Here is a 26,544-nt window from a genome sequence, read left to right as displayed (position 1 = left end):
CAGCTGGAGGTAGGGTGACAAACCTGGATGAAATTCTTTGATAAAAACAGTAGGGGATATATATATATATATGAATTGTATTAGATTATTGAAACTGTTTTGCATAGCTTGGAAAAGAGAAAACTAACTTGGTAATCCTTTCCTGGTTTGAATAATGAGCCTAAATGTGTGTTGGAAGGAACTGCAGGTAGAATATGAATGATCCTTTCGGGTTTGTCTGGAAGTGTCTTCTCAACAGACAAATCTAAAGGGTTATGAATTTTAAATGTCTTCTCTCTTTGCTCTAAAAAAAATGAGACATTTTATAAAAATACACCAAAGCTATAGAACACAGAATATTTATTCTGTTCTCTCTGGAATGACTCTTATTTAGTTGCTAGCCGCCACTCTCCCCCACCCCTGCCTTAATGATCCGCTGATTTTCTTATTTTTTTATTTCTTATTTTCTGGTTTTATTCTCTAGGAGACTTTCTCAACTTTATTTTTCCAATGCTTCTCTTGAATTCTTCATTTCTGCTATAGTATTTTTAACTTCCGAGATGTCTTTTTTGTTCTCTGATGGTGCTTTGTTTTTTCAGTCTCCTATTTATATTTAAAATGCAATATCTTCTCTTGTCTACTGATAAGAATTAATTATTATACTTTGAAGATTTCGTGACTACTTGCTCTGCTCCCTGGAGTTATTTTCTTTCTTAAAAAACTTTTTTCCTATATGTTCATTTTTTTTAAACATCTTTATTGCAGTGTAATTGCTTCACAATGGTGTGTTAGTTTCTGCTTTATAACAAAGTGAATCAGCTATACGTACACACATATCCCCATATCTCCTCCCTCTTGCGTCTCCCTCCCATCTTCCCTATCCCACCCCTCTATGTGGTCAAAAAGCACTGAGCTTATCTCCCTGTGCTATGTGGTTGCTTCCCCACTAACTATCTATTTTACATTTGGTAGTGTATATATGTCCATGCCACTCTCTCACTTTGTCCTAGCTTACCCTTCCCCCTTCCCATGTCCTCAAGTCCATTCTCTACGTCTGTGTCTTTATTCCTGTCCTGCCCCTAGGTTTTTCAGAAACATTTTTTTTTTTTTTTTTTTAGATTCCATATATATGTGTTAGCATACAGTATTCATTTTTCTCTTTCTGACTTACTTCACTCTGTATGACAGACTCTAGGTCCATCCACCTCACTACAAATAACTCAATTTCGTTTCTTTTTATGGCTGAGTTATGTTCCATTGTATATATGTGCCACATCTTCGTTATCCATTCACCTGTTGATGGACACTTAGGTTGCTTCCATGTCCTGGCTATTGTAAATAAAGCTGCAGTGAACATCGTGCTACATGACTCTTTTTGAATTATGGTTTTCTCAGGGTATATGCCCAATAATGGGATTGCTGGGTCATATGGTAATTCTATTTTTAGTTTTTTTGTTTTTGTTTTTGTTTTTTTGCGGTACACGGGCCTCTCACTGTTGTGGCTTCTCCATTGCGGAGCACAGGCTCCGGACGCGCAGGCTCAGCAGCCATGGCTCGTGGGCCCAGCCGCTCCGCGGCATGTGGGATCTTCCCGGACCGGGGCACGAACCCGTGTCCCCTTCATCGGCAGGCAGACTCTCAACCACTGCGCCACCAGGGAAGCCCTATTCCTAGGTATTTTATTCTTTTGTTGCAATGGTAAATGAGAGTGTTTCCTTAATTTCTCTTTCAGATTTTTCATCATTAGTGTATAGGAATGCCAGAGATTTCTGTGCATTAATTTTGTATCCTGCTACTTTACCAAATTCACTGATTAGCTCTAGTATTTTTCTGGTAGCATCTTTAGGATTCTCTATGTATAGTATCATGTCATCTGCAAACAGTGACAGCTTTACTTCTTCTTTTCCGGTTTGGATTCCTTTTACTTCTCTGATTGCTGTGGCTAAAACTTCCAAAACTATGTTGAATAATAGTGGTGAGAGTGGATAACATTGTCTTGTTCCTGATCTTAGAGGAAATGGTTTCAATTTTTCACCATTGAGAATGATGTTGGCTGTGGGTTTGTCATATATGGCCTTTATTATGTTGAGGTAATTTCCCTCTATGCCTATTCTCTGGAGAGTTTTTATCATAAATGGGTGTTGAATTTTGTCAAAAGCTTTTTCTGCATCTATTGAGATGATCATATGTTTTTTCTGCCTCTATTTGTTAATATGGTGTGTCACATTGATTGATTCACATATATTGAAGAATCTTTGCATTCCTGAGATAAACTCCCCTTGATCATGGTATATGATCCTTTTAATGTGCTGTTGGATTCTGTTTGCTAGTATTTTGTTGAGGATTTTTGCATCTGTATTCATCAGGGCTATTGACCTGTAGTTTTCTTTCTTTGTGACATCTTTGTCTGGTTTTGGTGTTAGGGTGATGGTGGCCTTGTAGAATGAGTTTGGCAGTATTCCTCCCTTTGCTATATTTTGGAAGAGTTTGAGAAGGATAGGTGTTAGCTCTTCTCTAAATGTTTCATAGAATTTGCCTGTGAATCCATTTGGTCCTGCGTTTTTGTTTGTTGGAAGATTTTTAATCACAGTCTCAATTTCAGTGCTTTTGATTGGTCTGTTTTTATATTCTATTTCTTCCTTGTTCAGTCTCGGAAGGTTGTGCTTTTCTGTGAATTTGTCCATTTCTTCCAGATTGTCCATTTTATTGGCATAGAGTTGCTTGTAGTAATCTCTCATGATCCTCTGTATTTCTGCAGTGTCAGTTGTTACTTCTCCTTTTTCATTTGTAATTCTGTTGATTTGAGTCTTCTCCCTTTTTTTCTTCATGAGTCTGGCTAGTGGTTTATCAATTTTGTTTATATTCTCAAAGAACCAGCTTTTAGTTTTATTGATCTTTGCTGTCGTTTCCTTCATTTCTTTTTCATTTATTTCTGTATATATGCATATGTGCACAAGTTTATGTATGTACATGTGTGTGTATAATATCTATGTATGTATATCAGACCTTGGTCTCTAATATCATTCCCTTTTGAAAGGAAACAGGGCTCCTTGGAGAAGTTGCTAATTCCAGGGCTGAGGCAGGGTAGGTTAAAAGATGATCCTAGAATATCTCATCTTGCTAGATTATTATGTTAGCCACTAGTTTTGGTGGCTATTTAAAATTACATTAATTAAAATTAAATATAATTAACAAATGTGTTCCTCATTTGCACCAGCCACATTTCAAAAGCTCAGTAGCCACATGGGGCCAGTGGCTACAGCATTGGATAGCATAGATATGGAAAATCCCCAGCATTGCAGAAAATCCTATTGGATGGCATTATGCCAGAAAGTATAAAGGAGTGCTCCCAGAAATAATGAGATCATATCACAAGAACATATGAACCAGTTTGAAGGGAAGAAGGGGGAAATTTGAGCTCTGAAATTGTTAAAAACATTAATGACTTATATACCATTGGAAAAATAGAAATCCATGAATCCATACTGATGATAAGTAAATAAATACATGTATAAATGGGGAGAGGGGAGGGCTCTTACTTACAATAGAATGCTAAGGACTAACCAGTAAACGTGCAAGGAATCTTGTCGTTCAAAATCACCATTTTGGGTCTTCCCTGGTGGCACAGTCATTAAGAATCCTCCTGCCAATGCAGCGGACATGGGTTCAAGCCCTGGTCCAGGAAGATCCCCCATGCCGCAGAGCAACTAAACTCATGTACCACAACTACTGAGCCTGTCCTCTCGAGCCCGTGAGCCACAACCACTGAAGCCCGTGCGCCTAGAGCCTGTGCTCTGCCCCAGGAGAAGCTACCGCAGTGAGAAGCCCGCGCACTGCAACAAAGAGTAGCCCCTGCTCGCTGCAACTAGAGAAAGCCAGCGCACAGCAACGAAGACCCAACGCAGCCAAAAATAAATAAATTTAAAAAAACCCCAAGAGACAACCAAATCACCATTTTGCAACCATCATGGTACAGACTGGTTCAGTTAAGACTCATTAATGGATGCTGAATTTATAGGGAAATTTTGATGAAGGGCAGGATAGTTACATGGTTTCTGTGATGTATTGATTGTAAGGAAAAAATTGTAACTATGGTGGAGAAATAGATACACCTTGACTGGGTGATCAAAATTAACATGAGGGGCAGATGGACGTTGAGTGCCTCCAGATGGGCTAACCTGGGAAGAACATATCACTCAGGTAGTGTTCTGGCTGGGATCCATTACCTGAACCTACTCTCCAAGGAACGATTAGACCAACCCATGGTAAGTAATGTTTTACTTGGGATATGAAGACTAATGAAATCCCTGATTCTAGACAAGATTCTGTACTGGAGGGGAAAAAGGCTGTAAAGGACATTGTCATTAGATCAACTGATAGAACTGGATCATGGTGCTTAGACAAAAGTGTTGTATTAATGTTAAATTTACTGAGGTTGATTACTATATAGTGATTATCTAAGAGAATATTCTCATTCTTAGGAAATACACATTGAAGCGTTTAGGGGCAAAGGACCAAGATGCATGCAACTTACTCTCAAAGGGTTCTAAAAAATTGTACACACACACACACGCAGGCACACACACCACAAGAGATAAAGCAAATGGGGTAAAACGTTAACAATATACAAATCTGGATAAAAGCCATTTGAATCTTCTTTGTACTATTATTCTTTAAACTTTTTGTAAGGTTGAAATTATTTCCAAATGAAAAGATTTTAAAAAATCTTCTTAACCTTGTCCTTGAAGGTTTTTTGTCATCTGGTCCCCACTAGTTCTCTGCCCTTGTATCTGATGTTCACTCTCTCCCTCTCCCTGGGACCTGGAATACGCCAAGCTTGTTCTAGACTTAGGGATTTTACATCTGCTTTTCGCTCTGCCTGGAATGCTCTCCCTGGATCTTTGCAAGGCTGGTGTCCTCACGTCACTGAGATTCAGGTCTCTGTCCAAATGTCATCTCCTCAAAGAGGCCTTCCCTGAAATGCTGTGCATTTCTTCTTTATACTTATCACTAACTGAAATTGCGCACTTTTTTTTATTGCGTGTTTCTTTAGGTGAATGCACATTACATGAGGACAGGGACTTTGTCTTGTCAACTGCCGGGCCCTTGATATCCAGAACAGCCATTCAATAAATATTTGTTGAATGAATAAATTAAGGAGAAGGAGTTTTCTTCATGGTCACTGTGGCCTTGACTGTATCATTAACATTTCTAGCAGGTTAAGCACTCGTTTATGACCCCTCTAGGAGCTGGTCCTGGGTCCTCTGCACCTTGGCAGTGACACTGAAGAGTTCATGCCTGGAGTCAGATGTCTCAGGTCCTAGTGTAGCTCTGACATCCATCTGTTCTTGCCTTTGGGTATGGTACTGACCTCATAGGCTTTTTGGGTGAAGATTTAATGGGTAATAAATAAAAAGTGTTTAGCACAGGTGCCTAACACATAGTAAAGAGTCAGTAAAAACTTGCTACTTCAATTATTATTGTATCTGCCTAGCACAAAGCCTGCCAGATCAGAAGTATTTAATGAATATTGAATTGCCAAATATATGAATGCCATTCTTATTTCTTTTTGTTCTTTATTTTGGAAAATACTTCCTAATTTTGGTTGCTGTCTTTTGTTGGCAGAGAAACAAAAAGTCAAAGATTGAAACAATCTATGTACTTATGAGTTAAATTTTTTAAACTTTTTTAAAGAATTTATTTTATGATATTGTTTGAAAGAATCTAAATGTTAGATTTTTGTGCATGTGTTGTTCTGATTATAATGGATTTTTTTCCACAGTGATTTAAAAGCATAGTTTAACTATGCATTTAAGGATGGCATTATCCTTTGTTTTCCAGTGAATTGCAAAAAATACATAGCTCAGTTGAACTATCTTTAATGCTATTTTTTCCTTTACTTGTTTTGTTTGTTTTTTTTCACAAAATCTCTATAAGAACTCATTTTAAAGAGAAAAAAAAATCTCTTTTATTTACTTCTATTCGTCATATTCACATTATTTTTCAGTTTATTTGCTCGGTTTTATGTATTCATTAATTGTGATTTAAAATCCCTGTTGGCATGTCCTTTCAATATTTTAGAGTAATTTTAATTTTTTGTTCCAGAGTGCAAAACATTTTAAATTTGTTTGTGAATCTATGTCTCTCTCCATATGTTTAGGACTTTATTTTTCTATCTATAATTTATATATTATTTTAATTCTTATTCATAAATGTAACATTTCTTACCTTCTTCTAGATGTGATCATTACTAATTCTGACTTATAATAAATTATTAGTATACTTTTGTTACTTTTTGTCTGCATTACTGATAATATTTTATCCCATTTGCTTTTTTAATTAAGGCTTTTTCTTTTTTTGATGGTACATTTTTATCGTTGAATAATGCAAGAAGTTTTAATACCCTGTTTCATTTCTTTTAGATTATGTTACATTAGGCTTAAAATCTGTAAGGACCTGGTGTAAAGTTGTTTAAAAAGAATTTATGATCAGAATCTGTACCCGTTACTCTAATCTTTATTCTAAATTAAAAATCAGAATGCATGTATGACAAAAGATTTCACCCCCAGCATCCATTTTGGAAATGTAGAGAACTCAATAAGGCGTTGTGAATTAGGGTATTTTCTGATAGCCACACCAGTGAAGTCAACACTTCGTATCTGCTCTGTGACCTCAGGGGGCTCCACGTGGATCACTCATGTTTGTTTTGAGGATCCAGCAGGATAAGACTGTTGAGCTACTGGAGTACTGTTTCCCTTGTATTTAAAAAACTCAGCTTGGTTAATAGTTATTAATTCTTACTTTAAAAAACATAGTTTGACAAGGATTATGGGCTGAAATGTGTCCCTCCAAAATTCATGTGTTGAAGTCTGAACGTAACTATTTGGAGGTAAAACTTTCAAAGAGGTGATTAAGTTAAAAGGAGGCCATTGGGGTGGGCCCTAATCCAACATGTCTGATGTCTTTATAAGAAGAGGAAATTTGGACACATAGACACGGGGGATGTGTGCACACAGAGTAAAGGCCATGTGAAGACATAGCAAGAAGGTGGCCATCTGTAAGCCAAGGAGAGAGGCCTTAGAAGAAACCAGACCTTGAACTTGGACTTCTAGCCTCTGGACTGTAAGGAAATAAATTTCTGTTGTTTAAGCCACCCAGTATGTGGTACTTCGTTATGGCAGTCCTAGTAGACTAATACAGTTAGTCTCTCAAGACTTCTCTTTGTTTGACAAAGAGATTTTTTCAGCTTTAATGGTTGTTGAAAAATGTTCTCATTCCTCAAATTTGTTTATATACCTGAAGCAGAGGTATATAAAATGTGTGGGCTATTAATATTCTTTAACTTAACCTACATTCTGTCATTCCCTTATCCAGTGTTATTACTTTATTCTCATTTAAGTAAGACTTAAGGCTAGAAAGGTTATTAAAAATTTCACTATATAATGAAGTGAGAATAGTACTTTCCAAAAGATATGAAATCTTTTCTGGATTATCCCATGGAGGACTTTAAAAAATGGGATACAGGAAACGGGAGAGATCCCAGTAAGACTTAATATTCCAAAGTTTTTTCTCTCTCAGGCAATTAACAGAAGTTCTCCTTTGTCACGTCCAAGATTCAAGTCACAATTCATAACAATGTTTTTTCTTCTCTATGATGTGAGCATTATTATCATCAAAGAACATGCTCAGTTTTACCAAGTGAGTTTACTTGATGGACTAAGTTTTATTTTATTTTTTTAAATAAAGTGTTCAAATACTTAAATTAATGTTTAATTAAACATTAGAGTGCATTCTACTCTAGGTATAGGTAATTATTGTAATTTTAACTTTATAATTTATTTTTATTGAAGTATCGTTGACTTACAGTATTATATTAATTTCAGATGTACAGCATAGTGATTTGATATTTTTATAGATTACACACCATATGAAGTTATCACAAAATATTGACAGTATTCCCAAACTAGTAGTTGCCGAAGGGAAAAATGGTGGGGGAAGGGTGAAGTAGGTGAAGCAGATTAAGGGGTACAAACTACCAGTTATAAAATAAATCACAGGGATCTAAGTTTTAAATACATATTTTAATATTTTTTCAGACATTCAGTTTTTAAATGTAATTGCTTATACAGTTTAAAATCTGAATCTGAAAAAGCAAACCATCCTTTATCTCTGCTTTTCAGTCTTCTGGTCTTTTTATTTGGTGAACTGTGTTATCATTTCTATCAGCAGCCTGTGGAATTTGTAGAGGAAGCACGGGTCCCGTTGGCATCTTCTTAGAAGCAGACAGAAATGTTCCACAGCTGTCTCTTCATAAGTTCAGTTTCCCTTGTCCAGGTGTGCATGCTTTGGCCAGTCTGCTAAATGTGCTGAGTCACATGTAGTACGTTCAATGAGCCCTTTGTCTTCTCATTTTAGGCAAAGGAACTAATTGCTCTGATATGTTAACTCGATAACATCACTTAGTCCCATAAATGAAAAGGCAGGAGGGGCCAGAACTGGGAATCTAGTGTGAGGAGAAGTTGCCATGGATTTGGAAGCACAGGGCATTTGGACAGGGATGGGTGTAAGAGCATCACAAACCTGGGTGGGAAACGGAATCTGGAGTCACCAGAATCACCCGGTGGTGGGTGTGAGATGTGATACAGAAAGTGGGTGTGAGGACTGAGTGAGGAGGTGTGCACGGTGGACAGGCCTTGGAGTTCATGGAAGGTACTCTGTGTCCGGAAACCGGGAGCCTCGGGCAGCGTTGCTCAGGAAGGTGGGCCAGGAGACCCAGGCACTGGGGATGCAGGTGAGTCGGCCTGAACAAAAGGGAATGGACTCCAGCTGGGCTGCAGGGTCTGGAGCCTGTAGTTCAGGCTGGGCTTCAGAAACCGGAGGGAGCTCCCCAGACAGGGGAAGAGCAGGGCGACTAGTGGAGGATGCAAGGGTCCCAGGACAGGTAGAGGCTGCTTGCCACCTTTGTTCCAGGCCTTTTGCTCAATTTGGGCCCACTAGTCTGGCAGGTGTATGTCAAGAGCCTGGGAGGGGTCAGCCATGCTTGCAGCAAAAGCAAAAGCCTACACCTAACATATTACTGGATTTGATTAATTTTATTTAACATTAAAGTTAAACGTTTAAGAAGCTCAGGTAATTTAAGTAGTTCAGGTAAGCACTAGGTGAGTACTTTTTTTTTTTTTAAAGAAAAAGAAAGAAGTCCAGTAACAAGATAATGGTCTGAAATACTTCAGCAGTATTTCTGAAAACTGCTTTGCTTTTCAGGAGGAACTTCATCTAAATCCAATGTCATAATTAGAGTAAGCAGAGAGGTACTTTGTGTCTGAAAGTATTTACTAACTTGGGGGTTTTTATTTCTCTGTTGGGACCAAGAGCATGTCGGAGGTGGGAATGCTGGGCTTAATGTGCCCAGTGCTACCAAGACACGTGTTTTCATCCAGCTCCTGCCATTTTGGGGCTATAATGGAAGAATTACATGAATCATCAGCTTTCCGAGTGAATCTAATTATACTTCTGAAACAACACTGGGGGGGCTGCCCTGCCATATTATTGTCTCTGCAACTACATCCTATTGACACATAGCCCTGCTGCAAGGATGTGCCTAAGTGCCCATGTGACCTTGTCCCCTGGCTAAGCTGTTTGGATTGTGGTGGCCACCTCTCCCAGTGGACTTAATCCATTGTCTGGCAAGTTCGCCAAAGATTCTTCCTCTCAAAAACTTGAATCAGGACTTCACTCATGGTGCAGTGGTTAAGAATCCGCCTGCCAATGCAGGGGACAGGGGTTCAATCCCTGGAGTCCGGGAAGATCCCATGAGCCGCGGAGCAACTAAGCCCATGTGCCACAACTACTGAACTTGCGCTTTAGGACCTGCGTGTTGCAACTACTGAGCCCGCTTGCTGCAATTACTGAAGCCCATGTGCCTAGAGCCCGTGCTCCACAACAAGAGAAGCAACCACATTGAGAAGTCCTTGCACCACAACAAAGAGTAGCCCCTGCTCACCGCAACTAGAGAAAGCCTGCGTGCAGCAACGAAGACCCAACACAGCCAAAAAAAATTAATAAGTAACATTTAAAAAAAACATAAAGTGATTATAGCAGAGGAAAATTCTGTGAGGAGCAGAGCTATAAAAAAAAACCCAACTTGAATCAAAAGACTCAGTTTGTGGTAGGTGCTGAATCTTGAGGTCGTGTAATGTTGGGGTCAAGGTCAGTGCCTTTAAAGGCAAAACCACCTACAAGCTAAAGTTGGGGGCAGTTAGAGAAACTATGAATAAGAAATTCTATCTGCAGCCCAGATACTACAGCAGTTACAGAGAAACAGATGGAAGCCGGAGTGGGGTGGGGGAGTGTGGAGATTGGTGGGGAGAGAGATTTAGATAAAGAAATAGACCAAGAGGCTGAGACAGTATTTGCTTTGACTTTGGATGGCTCCATGTCCTGCGAGGCCCTCTTTATTTGAACTCGCTTGAACTGTGTTTATTCCTTGTTCCTAAACTAACTTTGACTACAACAAACACAAAAAGTTAGGCCAAAGACCTGCTTGTAGAAGTGAGGTATGTTCAAGAGAAGGTAGTTCTGAAAGTAATCAAAGCTTCATGGAGAGAATTTGACACGAATAAAAACCTCTAGACATATTTCAAGCTATGAAGAGTCAGTAAGTGTGAAACTATAAACCATACTGTTCCCAGAAGCTACTTTTACTGAAATATTTTCAGAGTCAGCAGTCAGGAATTTTGGAAACTTCTTGTTTAGTTTATCTGACTTCTGAAAACTTGGCTAATAATTTTAATGTCACCTTTTATTTGGTATTTTATACCTCCTTACCTGGAGATGTCTGAGGGAGGGAAAATGTACTTATAATATTGTGGAAGAGACAAAAGCTTAAGTCTATACATTCTCAGAGAGAATTTTGTCACATTACCAAGTTGCTGACAAGAGAAGGTGAAAGAAAAGTAATTTATTACTCTCAGCTTGCACCTAAGAGTTATGGTGATGGTTGAGTCATCTGTCCGCCCTGACCTATTTCAGTGATATTTGTGGATTATTTATTTCCCTCTGGCATTATTGGGTGCCAGAGTTTTGTGAAAAGAATTGCAGCTCAGAACTCTGTGGGAGGATGTGTTTTGCTATTGGCTACTTACACAATTAAAAAAAGAGAGAGATGCATTTATATATTGAGTGGGCTGACCAGCCATTTCTTTTGGAGTTTAGTGAAAAGAAGGAAAGAAAACAGTACTATCACCATGAATGAAGATTTGAGAACATTTCAAAACAGGAGTTCAAAGATTAGGGGTAGCAAGGTAGATAGTGGCTGGAGCCACTGAGAGGCCTCTCTCCCTCTAAACTAGTGACTCCCATTTTGGGGGGGAAACCCTCTGGGCTATGCTAATTATCTCAAAAGATACTATGAGATTGATTTTATGAGATTGATTTTTATTCATTGATTTTTATGATATTAAATTTAAAGAAGAAACCATGTCTTCAGGAGAATTAAAAGGGACATTATATGTGAAAATCTCCACCTCGGTGTCTGCTATGTGGAAGTTGTTTCACAGAAGCATTTTTAATTTGGGAGGAGGTGTCACTAATTCAAAAGCCATCATTGTTCTGTGATTTTCGAAGAAGATCTTTAAACCTGAAGATTGAATTAATAGGGTCTTGGGAAAGAGAACTGACGCTTTTTCTGTGGTTTTGGACCATTGGTCATGGCAGGAATTAGGATTATCTGATTGTCTAAGTGACTGAAGTTTTCCTATAATAAAGCTGTTTCTATGGCTTAAGGGGTGTGAAGTCTGTGATCAACAGAACATTTTTGATTTGGTAGCAAAAATTCTCTGAAATAAGCAGTGCCCTGCTGATCCTTTCCCTAGTGTCTGTCCATGTTAAACTTACTCTATGGTAAAAAAATATGTGACCGTGTGTGCTGAGGGGGCTCCTGTCCTTGCTGATTCTTTGAGAGAGGGAAACGATTAGAGATCCAACTTCAGCACAGCTCATCCCGGCTTAAAATGTGAGTTCTTTAAGCTGGACGCAGAGTCCTTCTTGATCCAGCCCTTCTTCAGGCCCATCTTCCCTAACACCTTGGGCCTTGTAGACATACTAGTTACCACCCATTGTTCTCTGGAAACCAGTCTGTCTCTCTTGCATCCATATTTCCTCTCCCTGAAATGACCTCGTACCACATCTCTCCTGTCTGTTCTTTTTTTTTTAAATAAATTTATTTATTTGTTTATTTCTTTATTGGCTGCTTTGGGTCTTCCTTACTGCACATGGGCTTTCTCTAGTTGCAGCGAGCGGGGGCTACTCTTTGTTGCGGTGCGCGGGTTTCTCACTGCGGTGGCTTCTCTTGTTGCAGAGCGCAGGCTCTAGGTGCATGGCTTCAGTAGTTGTGGCACACAAGCTTAGTTGCTCTGCGGCATGTGGGATCTTCCCTGACCAGGGCTCGAACCCGTGTCCCCTGCACTGGCAGGTGGATTCTTAACCACTGCGCCACCAGGGAAGTCCCACCTGTCTGTTCTTTCAGAGTCACCTCACATGTCTCCGGGCAGCCCTTCTTGACTCTTCCAGTTGCAGTTCCTTTTACAGCCATCATTTCATTTGATCATCACGGCAATTCATGATTTAGGGAGGGCAGATATTAGTCAATAACATCCCCATTTGATGAACGAGGCAAAGGAGCTCAAGATAAGTGACTTACCCGAGGCCAAAAATCTTATAAACAACGGGATCATGACTGGTACCTAGGTGTTCCTACACTAAGTCTAGTGTTTTATCCCCGTATCCCACACTGATTTTGGAAGAGAGAGGCCAGGATGGAATTTTACTTCTAGTTTTGGCTGCTGCGGTTCGCAAGGCTAATAAGATGAAACAAGTTTTGGATGAGAATGAGGGACAATTCCTAGAGGAAAATTGTGCTTTACTTTATGAATAAATATTTATTTGGAGTTCAATAGTCGTCTCCTGGTGTAACTGGGGTTTTAGTATTAGTATCTATTAACAGTCTCGTTTATTAGTTTCTTGGCTTAGGGACTTGCCTATATTAAAATCTAATCACACCTCCCTAGATCAGAAGTCAGCAGAACTTGATTCCTAGAGGCACAGGATAATGTTGCCCTTTCACCTCAGTCCTACTGGAGGGCTCTGCTTATGGAGTGACGATTACTTCATTGCTATTGGACAAAACTTTATTGGATCATAGTCAATTTAACATGTGGACAGTGCACATGACAGCAACTCACTTTCCTTGGAAATTTAATTCTTGGTATTCAACTCACTGATATTTTTATTTCTTCATGTTATGCTTTATATGTTTTTCTTAATTTTATTTCTCTGGGTTTATTTCTTCAAACACTTCTTCATTTCTTTGCCTAGTTTATATTTTTAAATGTTTGTGGACTCCTTTTTCATTAAGTCTTTTCTGAGACATTTAACATCTCTAGGATTTTCCCTCATCAACCAGTCTCTTCATGTTTGTGCACACTTTTGTTTTTATTAACTTGCTTCAGATTCTCTTTAAACATACTTAAAACGTATCATGGGTGTGATCTCATCAGTCAGATGCAGGCTAGAGAGAGACATCCCTTTCTTTACTCTTAATTTAATGCTGCTTTTATTGCTAATTTGGATTGTTTATGCCCAAGGGCCATACGTTTCCCAGGAAGCTCATGATAATCTCTTTTCATGGAAAAGATGAGGGAAAGAGTAGGGCTTATGGACAGAAGCCTCACGGGATTATGGGATTCAACAGGAGTTGTCTGGACTAGGACTTGAAATTGTACCCACTGGAGACTGTAACAGAGGTCAGAGTCCTGGGAAAGAGTTGTGAACAAAGAGTGCAAGATGAAGTACCTCGATGTCTCCAGATATGGACAGAGAGTATTAGTATGGATTCTGGGGCCAGTAACTCTGGAGATCGAGGCAGTATGTTAGGGATGAAGTTTGGGGAAGAAGATGACTAGAGCAGGTGCAGGCTGAAGAGGACCCTGGAGCACCAGAGTCAGAACTGGCGCTCAGAGAGGAGAGGAGAGCAGGGCAGCCTGTGAGCACTGGGGTGGAGGCTTGGGAGTGAGGCCATTATCACTCCTGGGACATGGACCAGTGAAAGGAAAACTCAATATTGGACTTTTCTTGACCACACTACGTGGAAGCTTGTGTTCCATTCTCCTAGGAATTTCCTTGCAAATGATTCTCTGTGAATGTAAGAAAAGATGATTAAATGGAACTCCAACCTCATCCCCTTTCTTCTGTCTTGAGAACTAAGGCCATTTTTGCCATTTTCTTTCTTGGGACAGCATTTTGTCTGTGTTGATTAACCTAGAGAAAAAATTATGTTGGTTAGAAAGTATTTCAGGAGAAGAAAGTATTTCATTGGCAAACTTGCGAACTCTGTTATGATGAAGAGAACTGATTTAAAGTAACTTCCACCTCTCAGTTGGAAAACAAATGAAATGTCACTAAGGCAGTTTCTAAATTTCTGGCCATCAGCTCCAGGCTTTCTCCCCATATGTATGTAGTGACAGCGCCCTGTCCCCACTGTAGGAGAAGGACACTCCAGTTTCTGAGCAGGAAGTATATTAGCAGCTGGATTGCTAATCATAAATAAAAAGTTGAATTTTTGACTTAATTGTTGCTCCTTAAAGAGCAGGCACTGGGTGCCCATGATAGCAGGATTTCCTGGGACAGTGACAGATTGCAAGGTTGTCTCTCAACAACAGTTGAGAGACCCTGAAGTCCTACTCTCCTATGAGCTCCAGGCACCATTGGGTCGCTGGGTATTATGGCTGTGCTGCTGGGGTCAACTCTGCTTGTTTCCTAATGCTGTGATACCCGGTCCTGGTCAAATAGTCTTTCCCCTGGTTGGTATTGCCAAGGTCAGGCAAGCCTCATTTCTAAGATAGTACCCATTATGACAGGAGCTGAATGTGGCTGGAACCATGGCCACCCTGACCAGCACCACCATCGCCATCGTAGCAACATAAGAAAATAACTGGGAAGGAAGAGATTTGGGAAGACAATAAAAGGAGGAAGCTTGCCTTCTTTGAGTGGGAACTTGAAATTTGCTACCTGTTTCTAGAGCAGGTTTATCAGCCACCTAGTCTTCCTTCCTCCATCCCTCCCTTCCTTCCTTCTTTCCTTCATCTCCTCCTAGAATTGAAATATAGATTAGCGTAGCAGTCATATTTTGGAGAGGAATGTATGATAATGTTTTTGTGTTGTCATAAAAACAAATAAAGCAAACAACAATAGCAACAGCAATAAAGGCCAACATCACAATAAAAGAAGCAACCAATACCCCAAAACACTTGATTCGTGGATTCTGTTTTCATACTGTATGTGGAGAAGGGGAGATGTTCCAGTATTAGAAACTCCTCCCTGACCTTTGAAAGATGGAGCGCTTATTAGATTTACATAGTTAATTTTAAAGAATAGTCAATAGAAAAAAAGGATTTATTAAAGTTGTGGATGGTGGGTCATGACAAGGACCTTCTATCTTGAGGAGGAAGATAATTTCATTTCCCCCCAAATATGTTTCAATACAATTTAAAATATCATGTCAACCTTATCTTCAAATTATTTTGGCTTGCAGGCAAATATCCTTGCAACTCCAACCTTTAAGATGCCCTCAAAACTAAATAACATTAAAGTTATACAGCAATGCAAATGAGCTTTTGACATTAGTGGAAACACTTTCAACGTGTTGATAAACTGCAACTTAATTAGCAATCTGCTGTAGCTAAGTCACATTTAATGAAAAATAATGCTGATGTATTCCTGAGTGACTCTTACATGTACATCAGGTAAAAATGCATGGTAATAAGTTTTCTCATGAAGGTTCTGTAGCTATGTGAAATATATAGATGACATTCTAAGAAACCAAAAATACTAAAATAGTCTGACTGGGCATTTAAAGATGTTAGTTCTGAGCAGTGATGCGATCTCACTGAATTTGGAATATTTAAGCTTCAGCATCTTAGATATTCACAGGGGTGTTCTACTCCTCCGAATCCTATAATTGTCTGGGTAAAACTTGCCCGTCCTTTGAACCCCAGCTCAGATGTCAGCTCCTTCAGGTAAACTTTCTTATTCTTCCCCCTTCCTTTGAATATCCACCCCCCCCTTTCTTCTATCTCTCTTAAAATATTTGACCCTTCCTGCCCTCCTCGTGTTGTAGTTTGTCTTATTTGTTCTACTAGATAAGCGCCCTGAAGGTCACGATTCATTTCCTTCACCTTTGCATCTCTTACAATGAGGATATTATAGAAGTTAATTTAATAAACAAATGTCTCCTTATTCTATTATCCTGCTTTGTTTTCTTCATGGATATTACCATTAGCATTTTGCTGTGGTTTTTTTCTTACTCACTTATCATTCTCTTACTCTCAACTTAAATGAAGCCCCACAAGGAGCAGGGACCTTACCTGTCTTGTTTATACTTCAGTATTCCCAGCACTTAGCATGACAGCTGACACATAGCAGGAGCTCAATAAATGTTGTCAGCTGATTAAGTAATTGAATGTAGAGATGTATAAATTATTCAATGATGCAAATAAAAATTATAGAGGGAAGTGTATGTTGGAGGCCCAATTATCTTTATTGATTCATAGGTATGTCTCAAACTACAAGCCCCTTCCAGTCGTTTCCATGAACATTCTAAGGCCTTTCTCTTTTTCACTGTTTCATGGATCACAGGCACCGCTGGCCAGGTAAGAAATGGAAGAGCAATGAGAATCAAGAACTCACTCATAGTTACAAAGTATCGATGAGAGAGGCGAGATGAGAATTCACAGCTCAAGAATTTTGGTCCATGAATCTTTTTTCTCTGTCTTAATTTGTGGTAGATTTACTATGAAACTAAGGAAGCATAAGCTTCAGACCCTTCCCTTGCATGGGCCCCTTCCAAAGCCCTGGACCTAATTTTGTATTTTTAATTTTTATTTTATTTCTCTTTTAAAGAGGATCTCCCCATCCTCAGTTATATGAACCTCATGCCCCACGAAACCTAGATGCATCTTTCCTCCTCCTCCAAACTCTAACTTTGCCTCAGTTCTGCACAGCCACTCACCACACTTGCATTCTTTGAAATCTGTACTCTTTCAGTTTCTGCTTTTCTTGAGTTCTCCGATTGCTCTCTGTGTATTGATATTCTACCAAAGCTTTCCCCCAGTCTCAAAAATTATAAAAAATACTGTGGATTTGTAATCAGACTACCAAGTTTAAATACAGATTGTGATTTCATAATGTTCCCTGGCCTTTAGTTATCGGGATAGTCTAAATTTCCCATGTTTTAAGGAATATTCAAAGCCTGGATTTAGAGATTTTATTTAGCCTGAAAGCAGTTTTGTTTTTCTCTATAACCAATTAGGCCCTCACGTGTAATGAGAAGCATGTCACATCTTTAATAAATACCTGAACAGACCTGGGTCATTGTCACAAACAAAATTCCATCAACTCTAAGAACCAAATACCCTGGCTGTGCAAGAATTTGGGGGGCACCAGATACCCATGATGTTTTAGCTTTTAATTCCCCTCCAGGTCTATACATTGCATTTTCAATTTTTTTCCTGAATTATTTCCAAAATGCATCAGAAGCACAGAGCTATATTTTCAGTCTTTACTGTTTTCTCTAAACATCTCCCTGAATTTTAAAATTTGGTTGTTCTTTAAATGTTGAAAACTTCAGTAGGGAAAACACCTTTTCTTTCCCCTTACTTGTATTTTTCAGCTTCCAAACATAAGGCACGCTATAGCAGCAGCTGCAAGCATGAATAAAAACACAATAATAAATGAGTTGGAGCTCAAAGAAAACATTCCAGGCCAGTTCTTGCATCCCCTATGCCAGCCTTGGCAGAGGTTTTATGTTGCTGGGTCAGCTGGTGGGAAGGCTGCAGGGAAATCAGGAGAGCTGCCTGCTGGCGATGATAGCTCTGCTCCTCTCTGCTCCTGCAGGTGTTGGGCCAGCTCCGGGGGCATAGTAGGTGCTTAGCAATTGTCTGCTGAATTGGTTGCCAGTACCAGGAATCTAGAATGGCAGCAGCAAAGGAAAGCGATATGATGGCCACCATTTATTGAGCACTTACTATATGCTCGAGCATATGCACAGTGCTCTATATGCACAGTCTCGAAGGGCACTGGACATTTTGCTTGAGCTATTCTGTTGTAGCTGTTTTGACATAGCTATTTGGACACTTTAGCAAACAAACCATGATGTTTTCAGCTTTCTAAATACCAAGTCACTGACACTCTGACTCTCTCTGAGCCATAGCCCATTACCAACTCCCAGTCCCGAGGCAGGGCTCAGGCAGGCGTGAGGGATAGGAAGCCTCTCACTTGAAAGCACACGAAGCAGGGTTCATATGATTATCACACTTGCTAAGTACAAAAAGCCTTCTCATGCCATCAAGCATCCTAAAAGGCAACTATTCATTCTCTGAGAATTCGCTCTTGTGTATCTCGCTGTCTCAGATTTCTTTTTGAACGTGTAATGGTCATACTCAGTGATTTTTAATTAACAAGCACATGTATTTACTTAAAAATAAAACTTTTTGATTTCCAGTTGGAAAACTAGAGCAGTGGATCTCAGTGCTCCTAGAGGCGCATGTGAGAATACAAGTTTTAAAAAAGGATATTCAGTATGTAATATACTTTTATCGCTGGAAAAGGATAAGGGTAATCATTAAAAATATCAACTACACAAAAATAAGTAAAATAGATAGTAAAAGTCCCCCACAGTTAGGGTGGGCATTTAGGATCGAGCAGCAGGCAGTCATAGCTGTATTTATTATTCGATGACGAAAAACAACAACAGCAAAACAATGATTTTCCTACATCAAAACAAGCAGAGCAAAAATTCTTGCTTCAGGGCTTCTCTGGTGGCGCAGTGGTTGAGAGTCCGCCTGCCGATGCAGGGGACGCGGGTTCGTATCCCGGTCCGGGAGGATTCCACATGCCGCGGAGCGGCTGGGCCCGTGAGCCATGGCCACTGAGCCTGTGTGTCCGGAGCCTGTGCTCCGCAACGTGAGAGGCCACAACAGTGAGAGGCCCACGTACCACAAAAAAAAAAAAAAATTCTTGCTTCAGTCTCTACAAGCTGAATCTCACACACCTATCTGGTAGACCTTGTCCAAGTTCACATGACTTTGTAACCATCAGAGTCATGTCTGTCTGATTCACCAGGCTTGCCCTTTTCAACTATACTTTCTGTGCCAAGCAGAAGATCTGAAAAACAGTGACCAAGCAATTGCAACCCACTGCAGGCAGCCTTTGGTGCAAGATGCTGGGTGTTGAACAACCTTGGCTGATAGCCCTGGCTGGGGCATGAGGTAGGTTGGGACAACATTCAGATCCTGCAACCTGAAGATGTCCTCTGCCCTTTGAAGGGCTCTGGGTGGCTGATCCTGGTGTTTTGGGGGCACTTGCTGCCTTGGCTGAGATATAATAGCTTTGCCACCTCATGGAAGTGTCAGCTGGTGTCATATCACAATGTCATCTATGAGTAAGGATGGACGGGAAGCAGCCACACTTGTCAGAGCTGTTTGCAGTTTTGTAATGCTGTGGCGAAAATGGGCCATTATAACCATTGTCTTAGAAGAAAAGCCATAGTAACAGCAAGCTATGAAATGATGTTGTGGCCTGTTAGTCTGTCTGCCCTAGATAGGGAAAATGATATTCATGGAACTTTCTCTCTGCTCCCACCAAAAGGTTATACTTAGCAGAGCCCTGCTGAGGTTGTATGTATTGTGAGATGTGATGCGGATAATTGATCCCTTTACTCAAAGATCCCTTTTGTTAATGTTTAATAAATAAGCAAAACCCACTAAAGGCTGTGGTCAGTTGATCTGGCTATGGTGAGAATCTTTTCTCTCTCAGCTGGAGAGGCTTAGGGACTTACAGCATTGAATTTTGAGATTATAGGAACAAATAGGTTTAGCTATTTCCATTGCCAGAGGTAGAAAATATTTGGAAGTAAAATGCCATGAAACAATTATTGGAATTCCAGGGACCAGAATTATAAAATATTAGAATTGGAAAGAGGATTGGAGAGTAATGATTTTTTTAAACATTTATTCATTCATTAATTTAACAAATATTTATTGATCGCCTACTATATCCCAGGCATTGTTCTGGTATTCATTGGAATCAGTGAATAAAGTGGACAAAAATCTCTTTCAACCCTGTTTCCACTGAGTTCTAGAAAAGTCACAACCTTAAAATCGCACAGCTAATAAGGAGGAAAATTATTCTTGGACCCTAGTTCTCCCACTTCAAGCTTTGAGCTATTTCCATGATATCCCATCACCTTAGTTCTAATAATATACAGATGAAGTCAGTGTCTGCATTGAATAAAGTGTTGTGTTTATATTTTATAGCAGATTTTTTTGTTGTTCATTGAAATAACAGAGCTCTGTGCATACTATGCACAGAGTGCCTGGCATATAGCAAGCATTCCACAAATATATGTTGAATACATGAATGAGGATAAGCAATGAACAAGAGAGACACATTTCCTGCCCTTGTGGAGTTTACATTCTAGAGGTTGTGTGAGATATTAAACATGGTCACACATTATTTGCAGCTCCTCCCATCAAGAGGTGGAACATAAAAGTTTTAAAATTTACTTTATATTGAGATATGATTGACATATAACATTTGTGAAGTTTAAGGTGTACAGACTTCTTGGTTGGATATATTTACGTATTGCAATATGATTACCACTGTAGCGTTAGCTATCACCTTTATCATGTCACATAATTATCATTTTTTGTGTGTGTGGTGAGAACAATTAAGACCTAGTGTCTTAGCAGCTTTGAAGTTTACGATAACAGTATTGACTATAATCACTATGCTGTGCGTTAGGTGTCCAGAACTTATTTATTTACTAGTTGCAGGTTTGTACCCTTAAACAACATCTTTCCTATCTCCCCACCCAACAGTCCCTGGTAAACACCCTTCTACTCTGTGTTTTTATGAGTTCAGCTTTTTAAAATCCCACATATAAGTGATGTCATAGAATATTTGTGTTTCTGATTTATCCCACTTAGCATAATACCCTCAAGTTGTATCTATGTTGTTGCAGATGGCAGAATTTCCTTCTTTATCACGGCTGAATAACGTTCCATTGTACGTATATACCAATTCTTCCATTCATCCACTGACAGGCACTTAGGTTATTTCCGTATCTTGGCTATTGTGAATAATGCTTCAGTGAACACGGGTGTGCTGATATCTCTTCAAGACACTGATTTCAGTTCCTTTGGTTATGTACCCAGGAAAGGGATTGTTGGATCATATGGTAGTTCAATTTTTAATTCTTTGAGGAGCCTCCATACTGTTTCTCATAATGGCTGTACCAATTTACATTCCCATCAACAGTGCACAGGTATTTCCTTTTCTCCACTTTCTCACCGACACTTGTTATTTCTCATCTTTTTGATAATAGTCATTTTAACATGTGTGAGGTGATACATTATTGTGGTTTTAATTTTCATTTCCCTGATGATTAGTGGCGTTGAGCATCTTTTCATATACCTATTGGCCATCTGTATGTCTTCTTTGGAAAAATCTCTATTTGGGTCCTTTGCTCATTTTAATAGTGGATTATTTGCCTTTTTGCTATTGAGTTCTTTATGTATTTTGGATATTAACCCTTATCAGATATAAGGTTTGTGAATGCTTTCTCTCATTCTATAAGTTGCCTTTTCAATTTATTGTTTCCTTTGCTGTGTGGAAGCTCTTTAGTTTAATGTAGTCCCACTTGTTTATTTTAAGATGTGGAGCCTATTTTCCCATACCTAAAATCTAGGTTGACCTTGTGACTTGCTCGAGCAACAAAATGCAACTTTTGTGATCTTATAGGATATCCTTGAAGCTTCTTTTCTTACTTTCTTCTTCTTTTTTTAAAAAAATATTTATTTACTTATTTGGTTGCACTGGGTCTTAGTTGCGGCAGGCAGGCTACTTAGTTGCAGCTTGCTAGCTCCTTAGTTGTGGCATGTGAGCTCTTAGCTGTGGCATGCATGTGGGTTCTAGTTCCCTGATCAGGGATCAAACCTGGGCCCCCTGCATTGGCATTGTGGAGTCTTAACCACTGCACCACCAGGGAAGTCCCTGCTCTTACCTTCTGAGAACACTTTTGCTACCTTGTGAAGAAGTCTGATTGAACTTTCTTGAAGATGAAAGATCACACAGGGAGAGAGTCTCAGCTCTTCCAGCTATCCCCGCCAAGCCTGCCTGGTTCTTAATCTACCTGACAGTGGAGTGGCATGAAGAACCTCAGCCAAACACAGAATCAGGAGAAACAACAATCGTTGTTTTAAGCCAGTACTTTTCCAGCAATAGAAAAGCAATATAGAGGGAGATAGATAGTTATTAATTTAATAATCATGTAAATTATAATTACAAGTCAAAATAAGTGCTATAGAGGAAAGGAACATGGTACCATGAAAGTATGTAAAAGAGGAGTGGATTCTCTCTGGAAAATTAGCAAAGACTTCTATAAAGAGTAAAGTTTATGTTGAAATCTAAAAGCTGAGTTAAAGTTAGAAGCATGAGGGAAATGTGTTTCATTTAGAGGGAAGAATATGTGCAAAGGCACTGTGGTGTGGGAAAGTGTGATGTATTTAATGATCTGAGAGAAGGTCAATTCAGCTAGAGGGTTGAGGGTGAGGGAAAGAGGCAGAGGATGTGATTTATAGGACCTTGTAGGCTATGTTAATATTTTTGGTTTTTATCCTAAAAGCAATGGAAAAGGTTTTAAGCTGGTGTAGGGGTAGGACGGAAGTGGTGTTAACATGCATGGGTTTACATATAAAAAAGTCAGTGTGACTGTGAATGGAGAATGAATTGTGAGCCATCCAGACTGGATAGAAGAGGACTGGTAATTATAACTACTGTTTATTGCAGTGGTTCAGATGAGAAGCTGCCCCAGGATGAGTCAGTGGAGATGGAGGGAAGTAGACAAAGATCTACTGGATTAGATGTTGGAAGGCAAGGGGCATGAAAGTCTCAAGGAAGATTCCTAAGTTTCTGGCTTGGGTTACTGAATGTAAGGTAGTGCCATTCAAGAGAAAATACTGGAAGAGGAACTGGGCTTTATATTGTGTGGGAGGTGGCAAGGAGGCCATGAGATAATTTGGAAATGTTTAATTTGATGAGACTTAGTTCTTTTAATATATCCACATGGAGAAGTCAAGAGAATATTGAAATCTGGAACTCAGAGGAGAGTTTGGGCAAGAGATATACATTTAAGGGCCATTTGATTATAGATAGAAATTGAAGTTGTGAGCACGAATGAGATTTCCCCAGTAGAGAGGATAGTGTAAGAAGCAGAAAGAGCCTGAGCGTGAATTTTGGAGAGCTCCAACATTTAAAGAAAGCTAAATTAATGACCAGGCAGTGGAGGAATGTGTTGATTTTCAGTTTGCTCCTCTCACCCACTCCCAGCCCTCCTCTGCCCTGCTCTGTGCTGGGAGTGGGGTGTTTACTTCTCCTGACTGTGTTACCTGGGCTTCCTTGCCTCTGGCTTCTGGGTGGGTCAGCTAATGGGAAGCATTGATGGGAATTTGGGAGTAGGAAGAGAAAAAGGTCAAGGGATTTATTTCCTACCCCCTCTTTGTTCCCTCATCACCTGGATGTGGTTCTGGTGAGGCTGTGATTCTTTATTACAACTCCTCTCAGGTATCCCATCTTCCAAGGATCCCAGCACTCTCTAGGCTTGTGTAACAGCATTCCGTCCTCTTGCCCCTTCAAACATAGGGGCAGTAATGACTTCCTGCTGACTCACCCCATCCCCAGGTGCCCGCCTTCACCCTCCCAAACCTGTAAAGAGTCTTCGCATTAACTATGAGTATAGCATGTGTTTTCTGCCAGGACTCTGGCTGTGAAAAAGATAAAATGGATAAAACTTCAAAGGAGACAGAGAGTTAGGGGACAAGTGACAGTATGCTATGATGGAAACCAAAGGAATGGAAGGCTTTAAGAAGCAAGGTGTAGAAAATAAACTTATGGTTACTGGGGGGTGGCAGGGGAGGAATAAACTGAAAGATTGGGATTGACATATACACACTACTATATATAAAATAGATAACTAGGGCTTCCCTGGTGGTACAGTGGTTAAGAATCCACCTGCCGGTGGGACCTTCAAGATGGCAGAGGAGTAAGATGCGGAGATCACCTTCCTCCCCACAGATACACCAGAACACGTGGAACAACTCCTACAGGACACCTACTGAACGCTGGCAGAAGAACTCAGACCTCCCAAAAGGCAAGAAACTCCCCACGTACCTGGGTAGGGAAAAAGAAAAAACAGAGACAAAAGAATAGGAACAGGAACTGCGCCTCTGGGAGGGAGCTGTGAAGGAGGAAAAGTTTCCACACACTAGAAGCCGCTTCGTCAGTGGGGCTGACAGGGTCTAGGTGCTCCAGCCTGGTGTCAGGCCTGAGTCTCTGAGGTGAGAGAGCCAAGTTCAGGACATTGGACCACCAGAGACCTCTGGGCTCCACGTAATATCACTCAGCAAGAGCTCTCCCAGAGATCTCTGTCTCAATGCTAAGACCCACCTCCACCCAACGACCAGCAAACTCCAGTGCTTGATGCCCCATGCTAAACAACAAGCAAGACTGGAACACAACCACACCCATTAGCAGAGAGGCTGCCTAAAATCATACTAAGTTAACAGACACCTATAAAACACACCACCAGATGCGGCCCTGCCCACCAGAAAGACAAGATCCAGCCACACGCGCCAGAACACAGGCACCAATCCCCTCCACCAGGAAGCCTACACAAGCCACTGAACCAGCCTTACCCACTAGGGGCAAACACCAAAAAGAAAAAGGGAACTACGAACCTGCAGCCTGTGAAAAGGAGACACCGAACACAGTAAGTTAAGAAAAATTAGAAGACAGAGAAATATGCAGCAGATGAAGGAGCAAGATAAAAACCCACCAGACGAAACAAATGAAGAGGAAATAGGCAGTCTACCTGAAAAGAATTCAGAGCAATGATAGTAAAGTTAATCCAAAATCTTGGAAATAGAATGGAGAAAATACACAAACGTTTAACAAGGACCTAGAACAACTAAAGAGCAAAAAAACAATGATGAGTAACACAATAACTGAAATTAAATTTTCTCTAGAAGGGATCAGAATAGCAGAATAACTGAGGCAGAAAAACGGATAAATGACCTGGAAGATAAAATAGTGGAAATGACTATCACAGAGCAGAATAAAGAAAAAAGAATGAAAAGAATTGAGGACAGTCTCAGAGACCTGTGGGACAACATTAAATGCACCAACATTTGAATTACAGGGGTCCCAGAAGAAGAAGAGAATAAAAAGGGGACTGAGAAAATATTTGAAGAGATTATAGTTGAAAACATCGCTACTATGGGAAAGGAAATAGTCAATCAAATCCATGAGGTGCAGAGAGTCCAAACAGGATAAATCCAAGGAGAAACACGCCAAGACACATATTAATCAAACTATCAAAAATTAAATACAAAGAAAAAATATTAAAAGCAGCAAGAGAAGAGCAACAAATAACATACAAGGGAATCCCCATAAGGTTAACAGCTGATTTTCAGCAGAAACTCTGCAAACCAGAGTGGAGTGGCAGGACGTATTTAAAGTGATGAAAGGGAAAAACCTACAACCAAGAATACTCTACCCAGCAAGGATCTCATTCAGATTTGACAGAGAAATTAAAACCTTTACAGACAAGCAAAAGCTACGAGAATTCAGCACCACCAAACCAGCTTTACAACAAATGCTAAAGGAACTTCTCTAGGCAGGAAACACAAGAGAAGGAAAAGACCTACAATAACGAACCCAAAACAATTAAGAAAATGGTAATAGGAACATACATATTGATAATTACCTTAAATGAAAATGGATTAAATGCTCCAACCAAAAGACATAGATTGGCTGAATGGATACAAAAACAAGACCCATATATATGCTGTCTACAAGAGACCCATTTCAGACCTAGGGACACATACAGACTGAAAGTGAGGGGATGAAAAAAGATATTCCATGAAAAAGGAAATCAAAAGAAAGCTGGAGTAGCAATTCTCATCTCAGACAAAATAGACTTTAAAACAAAGGCTATTACAAGAGACAAAGAAGGACACAACATAATGATCAAGGGATCAATCCAAGAAGAGAGTATAACAATTGTAAATATTTATGCACCCAACCTAGGAGCACCTCAATACATAAGGCATATGCTAACAGCCATAAAAGGGGAAATCAACAGTAACACAATAAGAGTAGGGGGCTTTAACACCCCACTTTCAACAATAACAGATCATCCAAAATGAAAATAAATAAGGAGAGAGAAGCTTTAAATGGCACATTAAGCAAGATAGACTTAATTGATATTTATAGGACATTCCATCCAAAAACAACAGAATACACTTTCTTTTCAAGTGCTCATGGAACATTCTCCAGGATAGGTCATATCTTTGGGCACAAATCAAGCCTTGGTAAATTTAAGAAAATTGAAATTGTATCAAGTATCTTTTCCGACCACAATGCTATGAGACTAGATATCAATTACAGGAAAAAAAC

At 39.7% G+C, this 26,544-nt stretch overlaps 1 long non-coding RNA gene across 3 annotated transcripts in view; it reads left to right on the top strand.

Annotated features, from left to right (window-relative positions):
- LOC137204766 (uncharacterized) overlaps positions 1-26,544 on the top strand; it is a 399,567-nt gene that overhangs the window by 164,431 nt on the left and 208,592 nt on the right. The window lies entirely within an intron of this gene.

The sequence above is a fragment of the Pseudorca crassidens genome, chromosome 13 (genome assembly GCF_039906515.1).
Source record: "Pseudorca crassidens isolate mPseCra1 chromosome 13, mPseCra1.hap1, whole genome shotgun sequence".
Taxonomy (NCBI): Eukaryota; Metazoa; Chordata; class Mammalia; order Artiodactyla; family Delphinidae; genus Pseudorca; species Pseudorca crassidens.
This window is presented reverse-complemented; position numbering and strand designations above follow the sequence as displayed.